Consider the following 22603-nt stretch of genomic DNA (forward strand, 5'->3'; position numbering starts at 1 on the left):
TTCAACTTGTCCATTCCCGATCACAGCGGGATTTCATTGCATCCTGCTAGGACAGAGGCAGATGCATTGGGAAGGCATTTGCTGCACACTGCATCTGCCAGGAGGCTGAACAGCCAGAAGAATTCCTGACATGATAGACCAGGTGTCAAAAGCAAGAAATAAAAGTGATAGTGAGAATCCCTGATGAGGAACTCAGCTTTTCAGAGCTGCTGGCCTGTGGTTGGCTTTGGAGGAGATTTTTAACTTGTGATTTCTTTCCCATCTCTATCTGATGTCCCACCTCAGGACTTCTCCTGCAATTATTTCTTCCCCTGGTGCCTGCTTGTTTGAACTTTTGAGACTAAATGGATGGCTTAGAGGACCAAACCACACAGTCTGTCATTCCCACCAGGTCTTCTGAATCTGCAGGTTTGAGTCCCAGCCGGCCTGACTTAGGGATTCAGTTAAGCTCACTGGGGTTACTGCTAGGCTGCTGTGAACATTCTTTTCTTCTGGAGCTATTGACATCCAAAAGAGTGGAGAAGGAAACAAAAATCAAACCAAATTCCTCTACCTCCTGAATACACACGTGCATGAGTGAAAAGACCGTGCAGGGTGCCTTCGTAATGAGGCAAAGCTGACCACAAAGAAATGCAGAGGCTGCTATTAAAGTCTTTAACAATACTTTTTCCTCTCCTTTTAGGAGGCTGCAAGACCCATCTTCCTCACTAAGCTATACTGAAACAGACAGGGTCATAATGAAGACAGGCTTGGTCTCTTTTTCAGTTTCTGTAGGAATCTGTTGGAGAAAGGTTTATGACCCCACACAGAATAAAATCCCAAAGTCCCTAAAAAATCTTCTTTGACTTCACAGGGAGAACCTTAGTATTTTGGTTTCCATGCTCACAAATTCCATTCCCTGTTTCCTGATTGTACCTATAGGCTTTTCCCCACAGTCTGCAGGGCTGGTGGCTGAAGGCATGGATTAAAATGTACATACAACAAGACAGCAAGTGCAAGACAAAGCACAGAGTTCAGACTCATAGGTAGAGAAGTCTTCCCAGAAACCAACCATGAGCTTTCCTTCTTGAGCTGCACACATTTAATAGTATTTGTCTATTAGTCAAACTTCATTCCAGAAGCATATACATCTTTGTCTTTGGCCTCAAATGTGAAAACAGCTTCAGCAACACATTCATGTACTGTGCTTAAATGCTACTGATTTTTAAGGCCCTGACAAATTGAAGCCTAACCAAAGAATTTGCCTAGAAAAGGGATTTTCCCTTTGAATCAGAACTGCATTTCTCTTCCTCTACAACTATTACCGTTGGTCAATAAAGGCTGTTCAAGATGTCTAGTCTATGAACATATATAGTCCAGTCTATTTTTACATAAAGGCAACATACAGGAAACTTCCAAAATGACATTTTATCCCACCTATTTTGATAAGTATTTAGTGTGGGATGACTGAATTTGGTAGATTAGCCTGAAAACCTGACCTTTTGGCTGCTAAGTTTAGGGGAAATAAGTTCCATTTGCTTGGAGAAAGCCCTTTGAAAACTCTTTATGTATTAGAAAATCCAACTTCAGTTGTCAACCCAACAGAACAGATTTCAATGAGGTGTTGTAGCCTTATACAATCAGAAGATCTAGTTCTAACAATTCACTTGTTTAACAGTTGTCTCATTGGACTTAACCCCACAGACCTTGTCCACTTTTTGTGCTAATGAATCATAAAAATCCCATATGCAAAACATAAATAAAAGCATAATTTTTCCTGTCATTTTCTCCACATTGCATCCATTCAGGGAGAAAAGGTTTCTCCAAGCAATATAATTCCACTTTGGTTAAAATAGATACGCAAGAAAATATGCCACTGAAAAGCTAGAGGGGCTTTTGAACATCTTCCTGCTGACAGGACAGATAGATAGCCACTGATGTGCTATTAATTAGCAGAAAGAATAAGCAGAGATTGAAAAGTCCTTGGGACTGCAAATACCTTTTTCCTTTGATGTCTTCAAGGCCTTAGTCTAGGCTTGGAGCCCCATGTAGCTTTCATCACAAGAAAACAGTACCCTTGATGATGATGCAAAAGCCTATATTACATGTAAAGACAAATGCTTTTGATAAGTACACACGTACACAACACACTCAAAATTACAATGTTAAGATCACAACATAAAACCCAATAAATGCAAGAGAAAAGAATAAGCAAGAGAAGCAAGGTCAGGTAAAAGAGGAAAATCTAACACCAAGAGTGAACACATACAGCAGTCGTAAGAAGTCATTGCAAGTTTTCACGTGTCCAATTGGAGTTTATTGAGAGCACTGTAGAAGAGATGAAGGAAGCACAACGTGAAGGAAGGCAAACACAGTGCTGGGCAATGAGAAATTACCCCAAACTCAGAATTGTAAAGGATCATTAAAAAGATGACAGAAAATTATGTCATCTGGGGGAAAGGATGTCTTTAACATGAGGAAAAAACTTCCTATGCTGAATGCTGGACTCCTGTACCCTCCCCTCTGTGCACTTTGGTTACCTTGAACTGCAAGACACAGAGATGCGGTGATTAGCTGAGAACTCCAGTATGTAGATTTTTACATAATTCATATTTTGACTTCTCTAAATTTGCATAATAAATAGTTTAAACACTGCAGAAAATGTCTGAGAGAGGAAATTAGGATTCTGAATGAAAAAGTTAATTATACCTTGAAGGATATTTTTTTTTCAGATACATACGGGTGAGAAAAAAAGCCTAGAAATGGATAATTTCAGAGATGGAAATGCAGAAAATTATGGGAGTGGTGGCAACAGGAGAGTTATCTCCTTAAATAGGATAATTGAACTAATTTAATTTCTTAAACTGTGGCATTGCATTATAGATAAACAATTTAATCAAAATAGCAGCCTGGACACTGATGCTGCACTATGGATGCTTCTTGGGTCTGTGTAGAACACTGCTTTTCATTCTCAGCATAGTTTTCTGCAGTAGGAATACTGCATTATCATAATGGGTTGCTTCTTCCAAGTCATAAAGGGCAGGGACAGGAAATTATGGAGGAGTGGAAAGAATGTTGACATAATTAAATCAATCACTGCTGATTGGATCCAAGGCCTGATGAATTGGTGATTGGATCCTGTAGCTGGAAGACGCTGGGGACCAGCTCTTCAAAGATATTTAAGTACCTAACTTTTGCTGATTAAAATAGGAGTTAGTCGCCTAAATTGGAGTTAGATGACTGATAGAGGAAACCAAAATATCCAAGGCCTAAATACCTATCCCGAAGGAATGTGCATTTCATCTAATTCTCAGCAATTTTACAGGGTGACTACACCAAACCATGGTTTTCTGAACATTCATGGTGGTGTGCCTACACCTTATGTGAGCGAGAAGGGAAAAGAGAAAGCAAAGATCAAGGATATGAGCTAGAGAGATATTGGATCAAGAGAGAGAGATAAGAGTGCATGTCACACAAGTTTCATTCGTTTTTCTAGTCCATGTAGTGGAAATCCCATGTACACCCATTTCCTTCTACCCACTGACAGTGATGAGGTAGGACAGCCAGTGACTAGGAGTTTCTCTGATGTCAGATAACCATCCTAATGCATGTCTGAAATGCCTTTCAACTCAGGTTGCCTCAGCTGTCACCCAGACACTGCTCTGGAGGAAGATAAACTTCTGCATTCTCCTGTTTCTTTTTCCCCTTTGCTACTGTAAGTCACACTTGAGGCCTGCATTGATTCTCCAACACCTTGCAGAGATGAGGGGCAGGGATGCATCAGAGCAAGCTGCATTCAATTACACAGTGATGAACTGACACCTGCTAGGTCTCTCACACAGCATCTGATCACCAATTGAAGGGATGATTTATGGTTTAAAGAGAGGATGCTTTGCCTGTCCTGCAGCTCGGTTGTTTGGGGAAGACATCAGTTTACCAGCAGCGATAAGAAATTGGGCTCTCTTGGCAAATTGAGATATTTGGATGCAAACTTCATTCTTTGGCACAAAGCACAGGGTAAGGAGGCTTCAAAACATTTTGTTTGAGTATGTTTTACCTTCTAGGTAATATGACAGTGTGTTGGTGTTTGTAATGATTATTTGGTGCTTTTTTCCTTAATGTGGTTTGTGTGATTCTTAAGAAACCTGTGTAAACTAATGGCTTCCTATAGGGAATAGCAACCTACAATACATACTAGTACAGACAGATGAAATAAAATATCACAGGTGGGTGAAAACATGTGAGAGCTGAATTATTCACCTGCCAGACTTGAAGGACTTAATTACACAAGTTCTAATTTTTATGGCATATCCAATTAAAATCAGTTCCTGAAGGCCTGATAGGGAATAATGGTTGGTAGGAATAATATGGGAAGAGACTGACTTACAAACAATCCTGAATGAACACTCTAGCACCGTATCTTCTACAAACGACTGATGTAGTCCTAACCTGAAGCACTTGGTCAGAGTTGGAAGGTGGAAATAAACCTCTGTGAAAATGGTGAGCACAAACCTATTGGAGTCAGAGTTTAAAGTGAAGGCAGAAAAGCAGGAAAAATAGACAGAGTGGAGCAAATGCAGGAAACTGAGCAATGAACTTCACACCAGGGAACTGATGCGGGATAGCTGACAGCAGCTAAAGGCGACAATGTTAAAGGTACAGTAGTAAATTACAGCAGTGCAGGAAGAAAAGCAAGAGACCAACACAGACACACAAAGATATCTTTAAAGACTTGACAAGTTAAAGAATTAACCAAGTGCATGATGCCTTGATCCACTGATATGGATACAAAAGAAGAGTGCATGCAAGGAGAGAATGGGAGCAGTTCAACATCCAAATTAAAGACTTTAGAAGGGATGTAGATGGAGAAACACAGACTTAAAACATGTGTAGGTGACCATGAAAAAATAATGGGAATCTTGTGAACCACAGTAATCTTACACCACAGGAGACTAATCGGCTAAAAAGGATATAGATGACTTGTATGTGAGTCAGACTAACCACATGAAACTCTCAAGGAAATCACTACTGCAGTCTCTGTGTTCCTCAGCTACTCACTGATACTGGGGAGGGCCCAGAGGGCCAGAGAAGGACAAACATAATGCCTATATTTGAAGAGGGGAAAGGTGAATCCAGGGGATTACAGACTAGTTATTTTAACTCAGAAAAGTAATAAATTATTAAACAATCAATTTGTAAGAACCTGGAGGGTAATAAAACTATGAAAGGTGCAGTCAACATGGGATTGCAAAGAACAAATCCTGTCATATTGATATCATTCTCTTCTTTAACAGAGCCACATGCAGTAGTGGTTTAGGAGGATGCAGCCGTAGTGATGTGTTTTGCTTTTAATAAGATCCCATGTTGCTTTCTTATAAGCAAACTAGGAAAATATGGTCTAGAGGACTTCCCCTAGGTGAGGATGGGCCCACAATTGGCTGAGAAGTCACAAATGAATAGTTCTCCTTTACCCTGGAAGGACATTAGAACTGGAGTCCCACACTTCAGCGTTTTCATTAGCCATGTGGATGATGTACTAAGGTGCACATCTATAAAATTTGCAAATGACACTTTGCTGGAAGGGACTGCAAGCACTTTGGGAGACAGGATTAGAATTTAAAATGATTCTGATACCTTGGAGGAGCAGTAGGAAATCAACAAGATGAAATTCAATAGGACAATGGTGCAAATGACTCCTTAGGAAGGAGAAGAAATCATGGCTATGTCCATGAAACAGAGAATAACTGCCTTGATGGGAGTACAGTGGAAAAGGATCAAAAGGTTATAATACTGTGCAAGGTGAATGTGAATTAACAGTGAGAAGAGGCAAATCTCGCTCTGGGAAGTAACACCAGGCAGATCGTATATTCTGCTTAGCTGGGCACCGAGGAGGCTGCAGCTGGAGTATAAGGTCTTTGGGGCATCCTGTTTTATAATGTGGACAAATCTGAGAGATTCAGAGGAGCAAGGAGGAGAAAAGTTTCAGCAAACAGAACCGATGCGTAAAGTTGAAGAGTTAAACCTTAGTAAGAAAAGACTGAAATGACATAATACAACATTCTAGTATTTTAAAGAACACTATAGCTGGGGATTAGCTATTCTCTGAAAGTATAAAACAATGAGTACTGGGTTTAATTTCCAGCAGCAAGAAGATCTGTGTTAGATGAAGTAACTTTACCTTGTAAATCAACTAGCAAGGATAGACATGAGCTATCTGTTGCTGGGTGCTTAAAGAATAAGTTAACAAGCTTTCTGTTGATGGGCATCTAGATCAGGGATGTTACAAGTTTTTAAGCTCAGGAGTGACTTCCATTTCAATTGGGATCACAGTCTCTATCTTTGGAAGTGATCAGAATGCCATTCTGGAGATAAATCTCTTCCAGATGCTCCATCAAAATCAATGTGACTTTATTATTTTGTAATACTGAAATAGATTTTAAAATAGTGCTTGGGAGAGTTGTTAGTACATACAAGGATGTTAATAACGGGTGCTAATCCATCCTTTTCAATCCAATGAGGAAATAATAGCATCCTAAAGCAAATTTTGCTGTTCCTATTTCAATTCTGAAAGAGTTCAGCAGCCAAGAATCTGTCCACTGCATCAAAGTCTTGCACTAACAGCTGAAATCACCTTAGTGATGAAGAAACTGAGTTTGTTTCACTCTTCTAAGTAAAAGTCTGCAAAAGTAGTAAAGAAATAATAGGGGTTTCTCAAGCTTTGTAGCTGGTCCTGAGTGTAGGCAGAGGTAGACTTGCAGCTGGTTATGGCCAAGCCTTCGAGAGCCACTTTCAGATAGTCTCATGGCATCTGATAGAGGTTTGTGTCTGCCAATACATATGGCAGTAATAAAAGAACACTTATAATTTTATTGAGGTGCAAACAAGACTTAAAGATAGATGCTACATTGGGGGAAGAAACATTCATGCTGCAAAGGACACCCAACACGGTGGTTCTGCACATGGCTTTGCATCCAAGCAAGAGTTACAGCTCTAATAGGTTTCTCCATGCATGGCTTGGTTCACGGGCATGCTGGATGTTAGCACACTGAGATTACATCCAGTCTTTGAAATGTAATGAGCCCTGACTGCAGCTAAGCCACACAATATGTACTTGTGGTGAGGTGTGAACACTTTTGAGAGGTGATATGGATCATGGAAAGCTGCTGTCAAATGAATTATGGAAGCTACCTCCTTATGTTGTTCCTAGTGGAAGAGCAGTACCCTTGGTTTCACACTGGTCAGAACTAGGGAAAGGACCAGTCAGATTCCTTTGTATCAATTTCTGGTTGACATCAGCGTAGTGGAAGCTGGCTACAAAGCAATAAAAACAAGGAAAGAAGGGTCACTCTAGAGATGTTATCATCTTTCCATATCTTTGATGTGCATTTCTTCCATTGTCAGTGGATTCTTATGCATCTGCAGATAGAAATACTTAAGTATTGTACTCCATACACCATTTAAATCCTACGAGGTTATTGTGCATACCTTCTTTTTCAGGGATCTAATTTTTGGCTAGGTTTCAGACCCCTCTTTCTCAGCTTCTACCTCTCCTGTGGTGTAATTCTCATTTTGCCTGCTCTGTGACTAGGGCAGCCAGATGTTGAGCCCTATAGGTGTTTCCTTTCAGAAATCCTTGGGTCCCAGATTAACCTCTGGCACTTTATGCTCTCCTCCAGGGTGGACAAAGCACATGTAAGCTGAAGAAGAAAGTCATGGGAGACTCGGACATATTTTTCTTTGCTAAATTTGTATTGAAAGGTCTGATGAATTACCCATCTCTGTGTAAGGGGGAAGCCTTCTATGGCTTTCAAAACTGTCTCTGTCAAATGAGATGTTCTAACCTGACACATTTCTCCTTGACACATGCAGTTGCCTGCCTGACTGAACTCTCCTCTCTTCAAGCTACTCTTCATAGCAACGCAATAAATAAACAGATAAAATACACCAAAAGAGTAGATGTCATTAGAGCCACTACTATCCAACTATTTTGAAGCTAACTCCACCAAGGTGAAGTTATACTTCTTACCGCTTCACTTTTCTTGCTCAGCTCTTCAGTGAGGTCTTTGCATCTTTTGGTTGACTCTATGCCTTAGGATAGGTAGCAGTGCAAAACCACCCAGGGAAATCAAGAGGCAAGTATCATTCCTAGCAAAAGGAATCATTTTCCCAGTTTTACAGCAACAGCCTCTCAGCTAACAACCCTGTGGCTGTCAAAGTCGCTCCTTTCAGCAAGTACATTTGAGAAATCCCAGCATCTGACTTTGAAATGCACTTGGAAGCAAATGCTGAGCCAGCAGAGAACGGAGCACATTGGTGTTCAGGGCTCCCTCCGATCTGTTCCAGGGAGGAATCAGACAGCACCATTCAGTTCTTCAGCATCCTAATGATAAATATCCTATAGTTGTTTACCTACTTCCAGATTGTACTGAGGGGAGCATCTAACAGCTGGATAAGCAATTACAGCTCCTTTCTTAAGGGGTGCAGCAGAAATCGTCAGTGTAAAGTCTAGCAAGATATCCTCAAGACAGTAAGTTAGGAAGAGGAGAAAGATGACTTCAGATGATGCCAGCAAACCCTGCTGAGATTAGCCTTCCTCTGGTGGGATTATTTGATGCATTACACTGCATTCTGCAGGAGAAAAACACAAGAAAACATAACAAGGAGAAACGGGGGTGTACCAGACTCTCATGGTGCTCTACCAGCAAGTTAGTGATTAATAACAGGAAACTCAGAGTTTCTTTTGAGGTTTGCCACCTCTCAGACTCTGTGTATTGATCCAATTGACTAGACTTTAGAACGCTGTTTCTATTTTAAAATGGAGACTTGTATTCGAAAGCAAAACAAAAATATGAAGCTTCTGTCACAATTTGCCTGTACATCCACCCAGAAATGAGTCCAAACCTCGGAGTATTCATTCAATACTTTGTTTCCCCACCATTTTGCTTGTTTATAGCATGTGGAAGTGCATTTGCATTTAGTTCAATTGCTTTTTGTAATCATTTGATGCAACATGTTCAGGTGGTTTGCAGCCTGAGGAATCATTCTTTACAGATCATACTATTTGACATGTGTGGTAAAGAGAAGTGGGCAAACTGAACGACCTCTAGTCAACCCTTTCTATTTCCAGTAAGGTCAAGATCAATGCTTTTCCAGACACAAGTCTGAATCTCCAGCAGTGTCAATTTTGCATCCTCTCTAAGCACAGCAGAAGGAGCTCCAAGAGCTCAGCTACCTTGAAAACTGAGGCTGAGCAAGGCAAAGTTTTCCTTCCAGCCATGAAGACCCTGGAAAAGCAAGCAGGAAAAGCTCAGAGAGAGCTATTAATGACCCCTTGGGGAAGCCTGCTGCTGGCAGTCACCTCAGGCTCAGTATGGGCTGTGTAGATGAATTGCAGGTGCTTCCATCCTCTAAGTCTGTGAAGTTTCCTTTTGCTTTAATATTTATAGGAAACCACTATAACATATCAAATGTGCACTCATCTTTACTCCATTACTCATGAGAGGGATAACTCAATATGTCAAATATGCCCTGATCAAGGGGCAATTTCTCTTCTCCCCATGCCAAATGCAGACCAGGTGTAAATGGATGCATCTCCATGAAAATTGTACCTCTTTATGCTGGCACTGAGCACAGCCCTCTTGCTCAGTCTGCTGGAACATTTCCCAGATACCAATGTCAGCTCCTCAGTTCAATCCAAAGCACATCATATGGCCCTTTTCTTTAACCAGCCCTACAGAAAGAACAGACTCGAATTGTGCTTTTATGCCTTAGTACTTTGTTTAAGAGTATGAAACTGTCTCTCGGTGAGAGAGATGGAGTCTTTCAAGCTAGCAGAGACATTTTTAAGCACCCTAACCCACAGCAATGTAATAGCTGCGGAGGCTGGCATTCATCTCCCTTCTTTTTAGAAGTCTAACAGTGAGAGGTCAGAGATAATCACCCCAATCTCTCTCTGTAGTCTGGGGCTGTGGGTACCTCCAGAGACAATTCAGCTGACCCAGATTAGACCCTGTTCTTGAGAACAAAATGAGACATCTTCTGGGGGAGCCTATTTCTCTCTGCTGTCTGTAGAGGAAGCCTGGCAAGACTAGTTCAGACTTCGATGTTGAACACCTAGATGCTTAAATTAAGGAAATGAGGCTTACTCTGCCTAGCACACAAAATTTCAGCACTTTATTTGATGTAAATCCCAGTGCATTAACAGCTTATGAAACATTACTTCAACCTGGTGTCACACCGATTGAGTCCAAGCTTTGAGAAACTAAAGGGCTGAAAAAGAATATTTGTGTAGGTATTTTACTTCAACATTTTCAAAAATTCTGGAATTCTAAGGTAATCCTAGCTCCTGCAAGTTCCTCTGAAAATCCTATAAAATTCCATGTTCAAATGAGCTTTGGACAAAGCACCCAGAAAAAGATTATCTTTCTAATATACTATTTCATAGGCCACAGAGAATAAGCAATGCAGCTTTACCAACTCTTCTTTTTCCCCTTTTGAATCTCAGCTCTCTCATTCACATACAGAATTCCTCTGGCTTCATCATTCTCTCTTGTGCTTAGTTACGCTTCGTGTGAGTTTTCATTGACCTTTTTGGGGTTCTTTTTTGGGGGGGGGAGAGAGTTTGCTTGGGGTTCCCCACCGTTACCCTTCCTGTACTCCTGCATCTCCAAGTAAATCCAAAACAGCTTTATTATTTATAAAGAATCTTCAGTATCTTTGGTGCTTTATATACTTGTATAAATGCATTACCTGACCTCTAAGTGTTCTTGTCATAAAAGCAACCTGAAGGTACCAAAACCTGTAGTACAAGTGTAGGAATCTCAACAAGTCACCATGGTGTTAAGATGAGGTTACCACTGTGAATATGTTGCCTCTTATGGGAGAGGGCTATTGTGTTTGCTTATGACATTTCCCATAATGAAAGGGTTATCTGTAAGACTACAAAATGTACCTGCCATAAAGGTGAAAAGCAAGCAAACAACATAGAACAGAAGCCATGGACCAACAGTCACTTATGTTTCATGAGGGGTTCCTTTAGACAAGCTCTAGTGTTATCTGTGGACTGAGTGGCAGTTGGTATCTGTGTTATTTTTACCCAGAAGAACCACAGTTCACCCTCCTTCCATGAAGTCCAGTGGCAGCTTGCATGTTTGGGGGCAAGGGGAGACTTGCATAGTTCAGCTAGATTGCAGAGCTCATTTGGGCACAGCTTGGGTCTCTGCAATTCTAATCTGGCATTGCCAGTAGACATTCCTTCCTTTTCTATGGAGGGAACATCTCAAGTATTGCCTGTAAAAAAAAAAAAAAGTAGAAGTAGAAAAAGTAGAGGAAAAAATAGAAGTAGAGATAAAATCGATCCATTCAAGTACACTTCTTTGTATGGGGTGAGTAAATGTAAAGTCATTGAGGAATAAAAACCTGTTGGGCACTGGTGAAGCCCATCCTGTGCTCTGTAGTCTTGGAGCAATAGGGATCTATTCTAGCTAAAATTATGATGGGATCTTCTCTATACAGAAAAAGCTGGAATTACTGCATTTAAAACATAGAAAACAAAAAAAGGAAGAAGTTGGATGTACACAAGTGAGACTGTGTTTATGCAGACACCATATCAAATATATATGTGGGCTCTGTTAGTAGAATATGCCTTAAAACATCTATGGATGTCAAAGGCATTAGCCTACATAGGTCTGTGACCCTGCACACACCAGCACATGCACGCACATACTTCTCTCATTCTATAGGAATTCTGTTGTATTAAAGGTTTTCCAGCTCAAAAGCTACTAGCAGTCTCTCCTGACTATGCACAGACAAAAATATACACATGCACAAACTGCATTCTGTTCAGTGATGCAGCTTTTTGCTGTTCTAAATCATCATCATCCTCTTCATTATCAGAATTAGTACTGCAGTAAGCTCATTCCTGGAATGAGCAGGTGTGAGGGGAAAATAAAAAAACAACCCAAACCAGACCCAATAAGGTCATCCTGAGTAATGCAGGGATATTATCAGACCTCTTGGATATGCATCCATCACACTAAAACTTACCCAGATGCTTATTCTCCATTCCTAGCCCTCCTTCCCTCAGTTGTACATAGGAGCATACCTACACCTAAACTTAGATATCTTCCCTAGGAGACTCTTCCAAGACTTGAGCTGCCATCTATTTATTCCCACACACTCTCTTCCATAGATATAGTGTTAAAAAAAAATATCTCATCACCATGCTCACTGTTTCTGTGAAGTCAGAAATAAGTCCCAGGAAGCTGCCAGAGGTTTAGAAGCTAAGCCAGCCATGCACAGCTCCGGTGCTGCTGACATTTCCAGATGGCATTAATTTAATTCCACTTAGTTATGCTTTTAAATTTGATTTGAAAAATGTGTCATAAAATACCATTAAGTGCAGGGCAGCATTGGGAAGCAGGCTGTGAAGTTCCCTGCACTGACAAAATCCCAGGGAAGGGAATGTAATTTTCATAGCTAAGCACTGGGGGGTATGTTGGGAGAGATTCCTTTAGAGGGTGAGTTGAGTGAATCAAGAATCACGAATAAGCATTATATCCACTAGATATTTTCATGGTGTAGCAGATCTGGAGGACTCTGATTTAGTGCTTTAAAGCCAAGGGTTGATGGGGAAAGGGAAGATACATGCAAAGCCTTCTGCATCAGTAGGCATACCCAGAAAGGAGAAAAGAGAACAGATGTGCAGAAGAGAAATCTGGAGAATCACTAAGACTTAATTGTGTAAAAATGCAGAATATTATCAATGCTGAGATATGGTTTTGACCCTGACCCACTGTTACACACTACAGAAAGATTAATACCTTTTAAAGACAGAGTGAGCTTTAACTGGTGCCTATTCTAGCTACAGACCACTTCCACACTCATCACAGTATAACATCCTTTCCTAGATTCCATTCTCATTTTCGGTTTTCCAAAACACAACTTCTTCTCCCACTTCCATAGCCAGCCCATTTGTTCAGACCTGTGCTGGGCATCCTCAGAAGTACCTGCACACAGTGCTGGCTTGTCATCTGTAGTAGCTGGCATATGCATCTACAAAATCATACCTGGTAACAGAGGAGCAGATGGTCTTATGGAAAGAACTGTGTTGGAAGCATTTTCTCCTATCCAAAAACTCAGATACTTTTTTCTCCATCCCAAAATTGAATGTTATTCTGAAAAGGCAAAACTGTTAGTAGAAAATCTGTAAGGAAAAAAATGAGCAACTCAAAGTTTGATGTTAATCATTATTATAATTGTATTTTAGTAGTATTATGAAATTGCCATCATTTCAAGGGAGGAACAACTGGGAAGTTGTGCTTTCCTCAAACACAACATGTCAAAATGTCTACAAATTTCCTTAAGTAATTTTGCAAACAGATTATCACAAAGCTTTTACAGTCCCAAAAGTCTCTTCCATGTCTGACAATGAGTCCCACGCCCCTCTTGGCAATAAACCTTCTCAGTGAGAAGGGTGGTCTGAACAGCCTCTCCCACTGACTCTCCTGATGGGTTCACCCCAAGGGACAGAGCTGATCACTGTGAGACGCTGGGTCAGGGGGCTGTATTTCCCTACTTAGATCATTGGGTTTTCTCTACCTCCTGTAGGAATCCTTTGGGGGGGGGAATGAGCCTCTTATTACATAACCTTACACTGACCAGTACCAAAAAGTGTGATAATGAATATATCTGGATAGCTCTGTGATGGATTCTTGAGTCAGTCTTGCGAAGCTGGAATGCACTGCCTTTCCCCTTTTAATTGAAACCTAAACTATGGCTCCTGCAAAGTACCCATGTGAAGGGCTCGATGGTCTCATTTTCTGAAGAACTGCCTTTTCCTCTCCTTTTTTTTTCCTCACGTCTCTTTTCCTCTCATCTCCATTATCATTTTCTCTTTGACCATTGTTTTGATTTCTATTCTCAAAACCTGGTAGGGCAGAGAATCGAATGGATGGCTGCGTGTCTCACCCCTTACTAGAGAGACAGATGTGAATACTGAAAGACTCTCATCCTGGCAAGCACCCAAGTGCTCTGTGACAGCCTTTAAGCACCTGAAGCACCCTAGGAATACTGAGCAATCCACAGCTGTACATCCCTGGCTACCACCTGACACGGAGCAGTGGCACACATCTGGAATACAGAGCAATACACTCTTCATGCTGGAATACCGAATGACCCACAACCACCAACACCCTCTGAATACCAAGCAGCTCTGCACCTTTGCAATGCCAACTGCATCTGAAGGGAAACACTGAGACGTGGCTCAAAACCAATCCTCCTGCAAGGAAGGGTTTGAAAGGCTGCAGAAAGTAAGTCTGAAGCTGTGGAGTTGGATCCTGAGCGAGGATTTTTACGGAGGAAGTATAGAATATAAAGCAGCCAAACATTACCAAAGGATGCAGTGGGAGCTAAGCACCTAATCCATTTTTTTCAGGTGCTTTTTAGAAATCCACTGTAAGACTGAGTGTATTCCCTGTTGAACAGAGCAGTGCATTGCTATTCCTAACAGGTCCTGGTGTCAGCAACACAACGACAAAGGCTCTCTCTGCTACTGGGAGAGACCAGGTCAGAAAGGCTGGAGACCTTGCTTGTGAACTTTAAATGACCTACTCTTGAAGCCAAAAAATTCCTAATTTTTCCTTTGCTAGGGTACCTTAAACAGGAGATACACAAAAAAAGGTTCTTTGGAAACTCATTTTTCCCCTCCAGGGTATTAACACAAGCTTTACAAAGGCTTATAATCCCTTTAGACAACAGCAGCAAGAGCAGCAGCAACTACAAAGCCCTAAGCTTGGAACTCAATCCCCTGGTGATGGGCTGAACCCTCTGCTGAGGTTGCAAAGGAAAAGAGAAAGGTGTGAAGATATTTACATCAAACACATGGAACAAGAGGGGATTTTAATCAAACTTTCTTTTTTCATCTGTTCTTTCTTCTCTTGGAATCTGCTTTTTCTTTATCCTGATGAAATTCAGCATTTGCTTTTTTTTGCCTTTTTTTTATTCCTGTAGAAAAGGAGGATTTAAGAAAAAAAAAATAATAATAATCACAATCCCCCCTGAAAACTCTGAGTATTAAAACTCCAGGGCAATGCATCTCTAAAATCTGTAAGACTGTAAGAAGATAAGAGACAAAAACCCATGCAACTGTTTCCTCTCTGTGTCTTTGGAAGTTGCAGACGCGTATATAATACCCCTAAGCCGGGGTAATCTGCTTGCCTCCTCCTGCCTTTCCTGATGCACGCGGATGTACTTAGCATTAATATTCCTCACACTACAGCAAATGAACACCCAGGAGGCAGCTGACTCAATCAGTGCTTGTTTTACTTACTGTGTATCGCTGAGAAAAGACCATAAACTAGAGCACGACAGATCTGTAATGCTCATTTCAATATGCTTCCCCTGTTTGTTCCAGCCCTGATGAACCTTCATATTCAGCCAAAATAAAAGGAGGGGGAAAAAAAGAAGAATTAAGAAATATATTACAACAAACGCATTAGCACCGTGTGGTAAATTACCACTGGAGATCCCGGTTCCTCCTAGTAGGAGCATTTGTGGATAAACACATTTGTTTACTTCATTTTTCCTGCTGCCTTCCCCAGCATATGATTATTCACTGAACGATGTCACGACTTCCAAGTCTGATGTCATGGCTGTTTCCACAGCAACCAAGTGGAATCCAAGATAGATTTGAAACCAGGTAGGCTGGAGAAATCGTCATCTGGAAGCAGCATTTGTCCATTCTCTCTCATAAAATTGATGGGCTCCCACCACTGCTGTTTGGAGACTGGAATTTGTTTTAATTACGATGGCACAATCACAAAATGCAAAGGAGCTAGCTGTTATTTTTGGAACAGGTACAGCTGCAGGGTAATTGAGAGAAAAGACTGTACAGACCATACAGATGAGCTTATTTTGTGCGGGCAGGTTCATATACCCAATTTGGTGGGGTATGAGATATTGTCCCCTTATTTCCCTGATTAATTCATTCTATTGCTACTGGAGATCTCCTAGTACAGTCATCACATTTGAAGATGAGACTGTATTGGCTGGATCTGTAACAACTGGAGTGGGAGCATAGACATCTACCTTAAAAGTAGCCACCTACACTGTAAATGCCAAAGTGATGACTCCTACCTCTCCAGTTTATTAATAACAAAGCCTGCCTTCTTATCAGTTCCTCATGTATCTACTCACCTTAAACCTCGGTTTAACCCACCGTCCCATTGGTCACTCTATTGACTTGATCATGAGGGTTCTAGAGAGGCTTTAATTGAATCTGCAACAGAAGAAATGGAACTGAAGAGACAGAAAGGGAGATGATGCTGGGGTAGTGGGAAAAGCTTCAGGAGACAAACTGCCTCTGGGGAATATGATGCCATGAATGTTGCTTTGATTTACAGAAACTAGAGATAGGCTGAGCATGCTGAAACAAGATGTAGACCAGAATATGACTCAAAGGTAGTGCAGAAAATTTCACGTTGATTTAGAGAGGTGTTCTGCACAATGGCTTAAATCAGAGACACTGGATGATTTTAGTTAGGGGGTTGTGTTCAGTGAATTTCTTAACAGATACATGGAAGCATTTTGGATGGAAGGTGAAGGGCTGCTCTTAACAAATCAGAACTGGGTGAATGGGATGGCATGGCTGCCAGTGATGATTTATGTGTAAGTCTTGGTTAAAAGATTAGTCAAAACAACTGCAATGATGAGAGTTGCGATGACAGTGAGGTTCATCTTCTCCTGTGCTCCTGGCACTAAGGGAAGGGATACAGGTGTCCATTACTCATATCTTGCTTGCAGTCTGATGGCAACTCAGGTGCCATCAAATGGGCTTTGCTGGACTCACAGGAGGAGAGTCAATTCAGCTGCAGTTGGAAGTTGTGCTTTTCATGGTCTAGTGGCTCTCTATTTATTGCATTCATTAGCTTCAAAGCCAAGATCAGCCTGTGGGATCTCTGCCTCCTGCCTGCTGACCTGGATGTGTCTTTGCCCATCCGCTCTGTGGCATTGTTTTCTAGCAGCCTGTTACTAGAGCAGGCTGCTATTATAGCAGGGCCTGGGTGGCAGAAGCCCTCACAGCACCAAGCTATAATCCAAAGACTATAAATGTTCTTTCTGTCTGATAAACAAACAGTGAGTTTTCCTCCTGGTTTTACCTGCTTTGTGTTTTAATTGATTCAGGCTCAAAACCACAGCAAAGGGCTGGGCTGTCTCTGCAATATGTAATATGCCTGCTTCATAGGAATTTGTGTCTGGGCATGAGCCATGTCATTGAAATGCTTTCTGCTTCAGATTTGGTGACATTGGTTCACATTGGTCTCCTACCCATAAGAAAAGCAATCACATCTTCCAGGTGCCTCGAAATAGGCTCTGTTGTGATAATCCTATTTTGTCTCCCTTCAGGTTTTGTTTGCTTTGCTCAGACTCCTTGCCAAGAGCGTGCAAATACTTACAATGCCAGTAAGCAACCCAGGTTGTTACCTATATCCCATCCTTCCTCCAAGAACATCCCTTATTTTAATTTCTAGGAATTAGAAGTGGTTCCCAAAGTCCCGGAGGGACAAATACTAGATGGTGACACGAGCGCCATGAAGCAAACAGTTTGCCCTCCATTGTGCACTTCTAACTGGCCAGAGGTCTGACTTAGCTCCACACTGAAGAGGTGCAAACCCCCCCAGCTCCCTTAAACCTCCATGGGTAAATCGTTGCACCTTTTTCAGTGCTCTGTTGCAAAGGCTGAGGAAAGAAGTCTGACTCCTCCAGCCAGATTGGGATGATTCATGGCACACAGAGCAGGCAGCCCTGCTAATTTGAAGGCTGGGAGTAAGCATGCACTTGGCCTGCTTAAAATAGAACATTTTTCCTGTGTCAGCATCTCTTGCTCCTTCATCCCCCCACAACATTTTCTGATTACATCCTTGAAGTGTCACCTGCATATCAGGTTTGTGAGAATGGCAGCTGAGTCATGAGCTCCGAGGGAGACTGAGAATACTGGGGAGGAAAAGAGGAACTTCATCAGCAGTCTAAGAGGCGGAAAAAAGAGAAAGGAAAATGTCTGTCCCAACCTCCTTCATCAGCAAGGCTTTTGCTTTACTACCTAATGGACCACATCTGCTAGTATTGTGAGAAGTGTTTGGGAGACACTGGGTCAGAATGAAAAGCAAGGAGTATTATCACTGCCTGTTCTGGGATGGAATGAGGTGGAAGAACTGCAGCATAAGCCTGAGGACCTGGTAGTATGCTATCAGCAGTGCAGTGGTTGCTGCTCGGACTAACACAAGAGGTGATGCTCACCTGGTACCATAGTCCTCATTGCTCATGCTCACAGAAGGCCTGGGAAATCTTTAAGGTATGAGATTTGTATCCCTAAATGCTGGGGCTCCATCCCTCACACACCAGCTTGCCCATGGACCCAGAGGTCCATTCCAGTCTGCCCAGGGTCATCAGTCCCTGACCCAGTGATGCTTTAGTATGCAGCTCTGCCCAGACTGCCCTGTGGCTGTCCTGTTCCCTTGCTGGGATGATAGGATGGGTCCCAGGCTCTGACACTTGATCCTGCCAGCTGCCAGGGGGACCCCTTCTGACTCTCCATCCACCAGGGAGCTCCCAGCTCTTTTTGCACCTTCTTTCGAGGTGAGGAATGCATGTTAGATGAAGCAATTTAAATCTTGGAGCAGTTACTCTCTCCCTTGTTGTGTACATACAGCACTCCCACTTTAGACTATTTTGACTTTCTAAAGTATTACTAAATAATGATGAAAGAAATTTCCATGCCTTTGAATGGCAAAATTTGGCTGTTTTGGGCATCAGATACCATTTCTTTTTCCCTGAATGCACATTGTTTACCTCCCGATCCATAATGGCTGATACAAAAATACACTGGTATATTTTTCTTACATGCATCTAGCTAATGGATGAAGTAATTTAGCAAGGCTATTGTATTTCATTCAATAGCCTATATGTAGATTTGTTGTGAAGGATAAAATGTTCCCTCTTCAAGCACTAACAATAGGAGTGCAGTTTGCCACTGACCTTGTGTATTGCTGCTGCGCTGTACACAGGTAACAATGTGAGCCCAGACTATAGGCAGTACAAACACAGAAATGTTTAGTTTCAATAGCAGGGACACATCGTTTTCCATAGCACATGTGCCAGTGTTCACCTGTGCATAAGGCACAATTATTCACAGTTCTTTAGGGTTTGAAGGAATATATCTGATTTCTAACTGTCCTGACAAAAAATTCCCATGCAGGGATCTATGAGTTTAAAGTATTTAAAACCTACAAGCTTCCACTACTCCTGGTGTGTGGGTATATGTGTTTTCAACGTTCTATTGTAAGGCATGCGGTCTGCATTCTCTCCCCTGTGAAACAGTTGTATTTCTAAAGAGTAACAATCAGAATTCATGGAGGCTTTTAAATCGAATGTTTCCTAATTATGGGTGAAGTGAGTTCTGTTGATAACCTGTAAAACATTTTCATAACTTATGAGGTGCAAAAAGATTAGCTGAACTTATGATGGTATTATTCTACCCTGTCAGTATATTAATAGAGAGAGCTAATGGAACTGTTCTCCAAAGCCAGTGGGATGGGATCCATCTCATTTCATTAACCACCTGAGAGTTAGATATCCTGCCTAGGCTGGTTGTTCAGGATCTTTCTAAAGCCTGTGCTCAGCATTATGCATCTCACAGAATGATGATTCTCATACCAGCGCTGATATCCAGATAGATGGGATGGATAATCTCTCTTCTCCAGATGCCAATCACCCTTTGGATGCACCTGTAGGGGATGGCAAGACTAAACCCCTAAAGTTTAGTTGGCCAAATGTAGCTCAGAAGCTATATTCCAATTTATTAGCAAATGAATGAATGTGTCAGTGGATTAGGGCTAAATGAGGCATGTCCTTAGACTCAGTAGAACATGAATGTTTCCTGAACAGATCTCAGCTCCTGTCCTTGGACATTCTCCTAAAAGCTAGATCACTCAGGAGCTGCCTGACAAGTTCACTCCTGCTTTGGCTTCAAGGCAAAGCAGAGGAGGTTCCATCCAATATAAACACAGTTGCAAAGCCGCATTATTGCAAATTTCCATGCAATCAGAACCCCATTTTCATTCTGATGTTCTCTTACATGCCCTTACTATGAGACTCCTTTCCGTCCAGTGGTAGGCACCAGTTCAGATGAAAACATACAGGTATAGCAATAATTCTATACTCTGTGGCTTTTCTTAGATAATGTCTAAGCATAAGCCATTAATTGCAGCAGTGGAACCCTGCTGCTTTTCACATACTGGGGTTTGCAGAGATTAATAAAATCAGAGCCCTATAAAGCTATTCACTGTGTAAGTTCAGACATCTGACTTGGGTGTTGGAGATAACTGTCAGGAATCCTTAAAGCTCCTTGTGAAATCAGCAGAGAGAGGCTTGAAAAACATGGTAATTCATGCCAGGATCCTAACTTATCTGTCCCAAATCTGGAAGAGCTAATCCTTCTTTGCTGGCTACAGACGGAGCCTGGGAACATGACCCACTAAACTTGGATGCCCAAGATGTCTCGCATGAGTCAGTGTGAATGAGATGATGCGTTAAGACTTCATTAGTATCTGACAGCCTTTTGATCATGGCAAATAATAGTTACAAGTAAAGACATGAGGGTGGGATAGGTGCCAGCCTGTCTGACTCTGGGTTTCTTCCAGAACATCTCAGCTCATGGCTGTCCTGCAGCCGCCTCTCCACAGACCTCCTCCTGTTACATGACAGACACAACCCCAGAAGTATTGGAACTATGCATCCCACTCCTGGAATCGAATTTGTCTAACTTTTACTCAAAATAAACAGTTTCTTTTTTGTCATTGCCAAGAGAAAACTCTTTCTTCCACAAACTCCATCCTCCTCCTTTTGCCTCTACTTCTCTCTGAGCAGCAAAAGTCTGCCAAGCCTCATAGGAGAGATTTTCCTCCAAATCTGTTCATATCTGTGATCTCCACACTCAAAATATTCCTGTCTAGAAACAGTGTCTTCTTGGTCCCATGCTGGAAGCCTGCAAGCTTCTGCAAACCATGGCCAACTGAGGCATCCAACAGGCTTCTACCAGTTCAAAATGCAATCTTTGGTGGAATTCAAGGTAGTTATTTTCTATCCTTAGCAGATGGGGCCTGTGACTTTCACTTCAGTCCCAAAAGATCTAAATATCTTCCTACCTAACCCCTTCTGAAGAGGTTGCCCTCTCCTCAAGTAGGATGATGTGAGTTAATGCCACTCTCCTTTCGAACTGATGAGGATCAGGACTTTCCCCTGGCTTTTAGTAGGTGTCTAATGCAGTTCTTCTTTTGTGTGGAGCAGGAAAGAGTCTGAGGATGGGTGTAGTAGGGGAAGCATCCAGGAAAACCTCAGTAAGTGCGTTCAGGGGGATGGTATTCCCACAAGGAGCTCTGTCTGACTGGCGGAAAATTTCTTCTTCATTGATAGTAGCTAATGCAAAGCACACTGCCTGCAGCTTTTTATTTTAATGTAGACATCTGAAAGTGACTGTATGATGGAGGGAGAAAGGGAAAGGTTATGTGTCTTCGCAGGCCCCAAATGGCAGTATAATGAATATAAAAGCTATCCTCTCCTCCTCTAATATATTCATTCCATCCTCTTTTCTAGTGACTGTAAACAACATTTGTCATCAGGAATGGGCTACTTTTCATTATAAAACTGATCTGGAAACTACATTTTTATTTCACGTACATCAGCAGCGACAGGAGAAGAAACAGGCAAGGGGAAAATATATGTCCCCAGCAAGAGAGGGACCTGGGACAAGTGTTGCCTGTGCAATTCTGGGGATCATTCATAAGTCTGGCCTCCAAGACAGAAGATGGTCTAATGCGTCATTAAATCCTACTGAGCCAACGATGATGTATCATGCCCTTTCAATCTTCAACTAAGTAATGCAGGAAAAAAACTCTCTAATTTGCACGTTTAATGCATTCATTAAGCTATTAGTCTTTCAACAAGAGATTTAATAGCAAATTAACAGTTTTTATGAAAGAGAAAACAACAACAAAACTCCCCACTTAGTCGAATTACTTTTGTGTCAGAGCACAATACAGGGTAATGGGCAATTAGGGGGTTCAGGGAGGAGGATGGGAAGATGGGTTTAATTTGTGTTTGGTTTATAATTAGCTGGTGCTTGGTGCTTGGAATGAAATGAAGTGGATCCCCTCAATGGGTAGGACCTGACTTGAGCAGAAAACACAGGGGGCAGTGAAAATGAAGATGGTGGGAGCTAAAAGAAGACAATGCTCCATATCTGAAAGATCAGTCTCATGTTATATGTCTTTCTGTGCTGAAGTAAGACTTAGTGGTCAGACACTGAAGGCTGAGTTTGTGGTGACTTCATATTAATGCAGGTCTTGCTGGAGTGTGTAGGAGGTTTGATGGCAGTGAACAGGACAAACTCCTTCAAAGCATAAGCAGCTGCTTTGGGCATTTGCTCATCAGCACATTAAAAACTCAGCAAAATTGCGATCTATCTTTTAAACCTGGGCTTAAAGTTTTAAGCACTTTGCTTAATAAAGATGGATTGTTTGTTTAGGTCCGGAGCCTGAGTTTCAGTCTGAATTCCATTTGGCAGATAGGT

At 41.7% G+C, this 22603-nt stretch overlaps 1 long non-coding RNA gene across 3 annotated transcripts in view; it reads right to left on the minus strand.

The window, feature by feature from the left end:
- The window catches only part of LOC130597435 (uncharacterized), a 32584-nt gene extending 16985 nt beyond the window's left edge, over positions 1–15599 (minus strand). Inside the window, exons 1-3 of one of the 3 annotated variants that reach the window (XR_008971783.1) lie at positions 15495–15599; positions 13047–13183; positions 8389–8484 (exon numbers count right to left, since the gene is read on the minus strand). This is a non-coding gene — a long non-coding RNA (uncharacterized LOC130597435). Of the gene's footprint in view, positions 1–8388; positions 8485–11126; positions 11269–13046; positions 13184–15494 lie in introns of those variants that run through there. The other 2 variants (XR_008971782.1, XR_008971781.1) reach the window with 2 other exon arrangements.
- Positions 15600–22603: the final 7004 nt, after the last annotated feature.

This window comes from Pezoporus wallicus, unplaced genomic scaffold, assembly GCF_028554395.1.
Source record: "Pezoporus wallicus isolate ANWC-B61680 ecotype Strahan unplaced genomic scaffold, APGP_CSIRO_Pwel_v1 contig_4684, whole genome shotgun sequence".
Classification (NCBI taxonomy): domain Eukaryota; kingdom Metazoa; phylum Chordata; class Aves; order Psittaciformes; family Psittacidae; genus Pezoporus; species Pezoporus wallicus.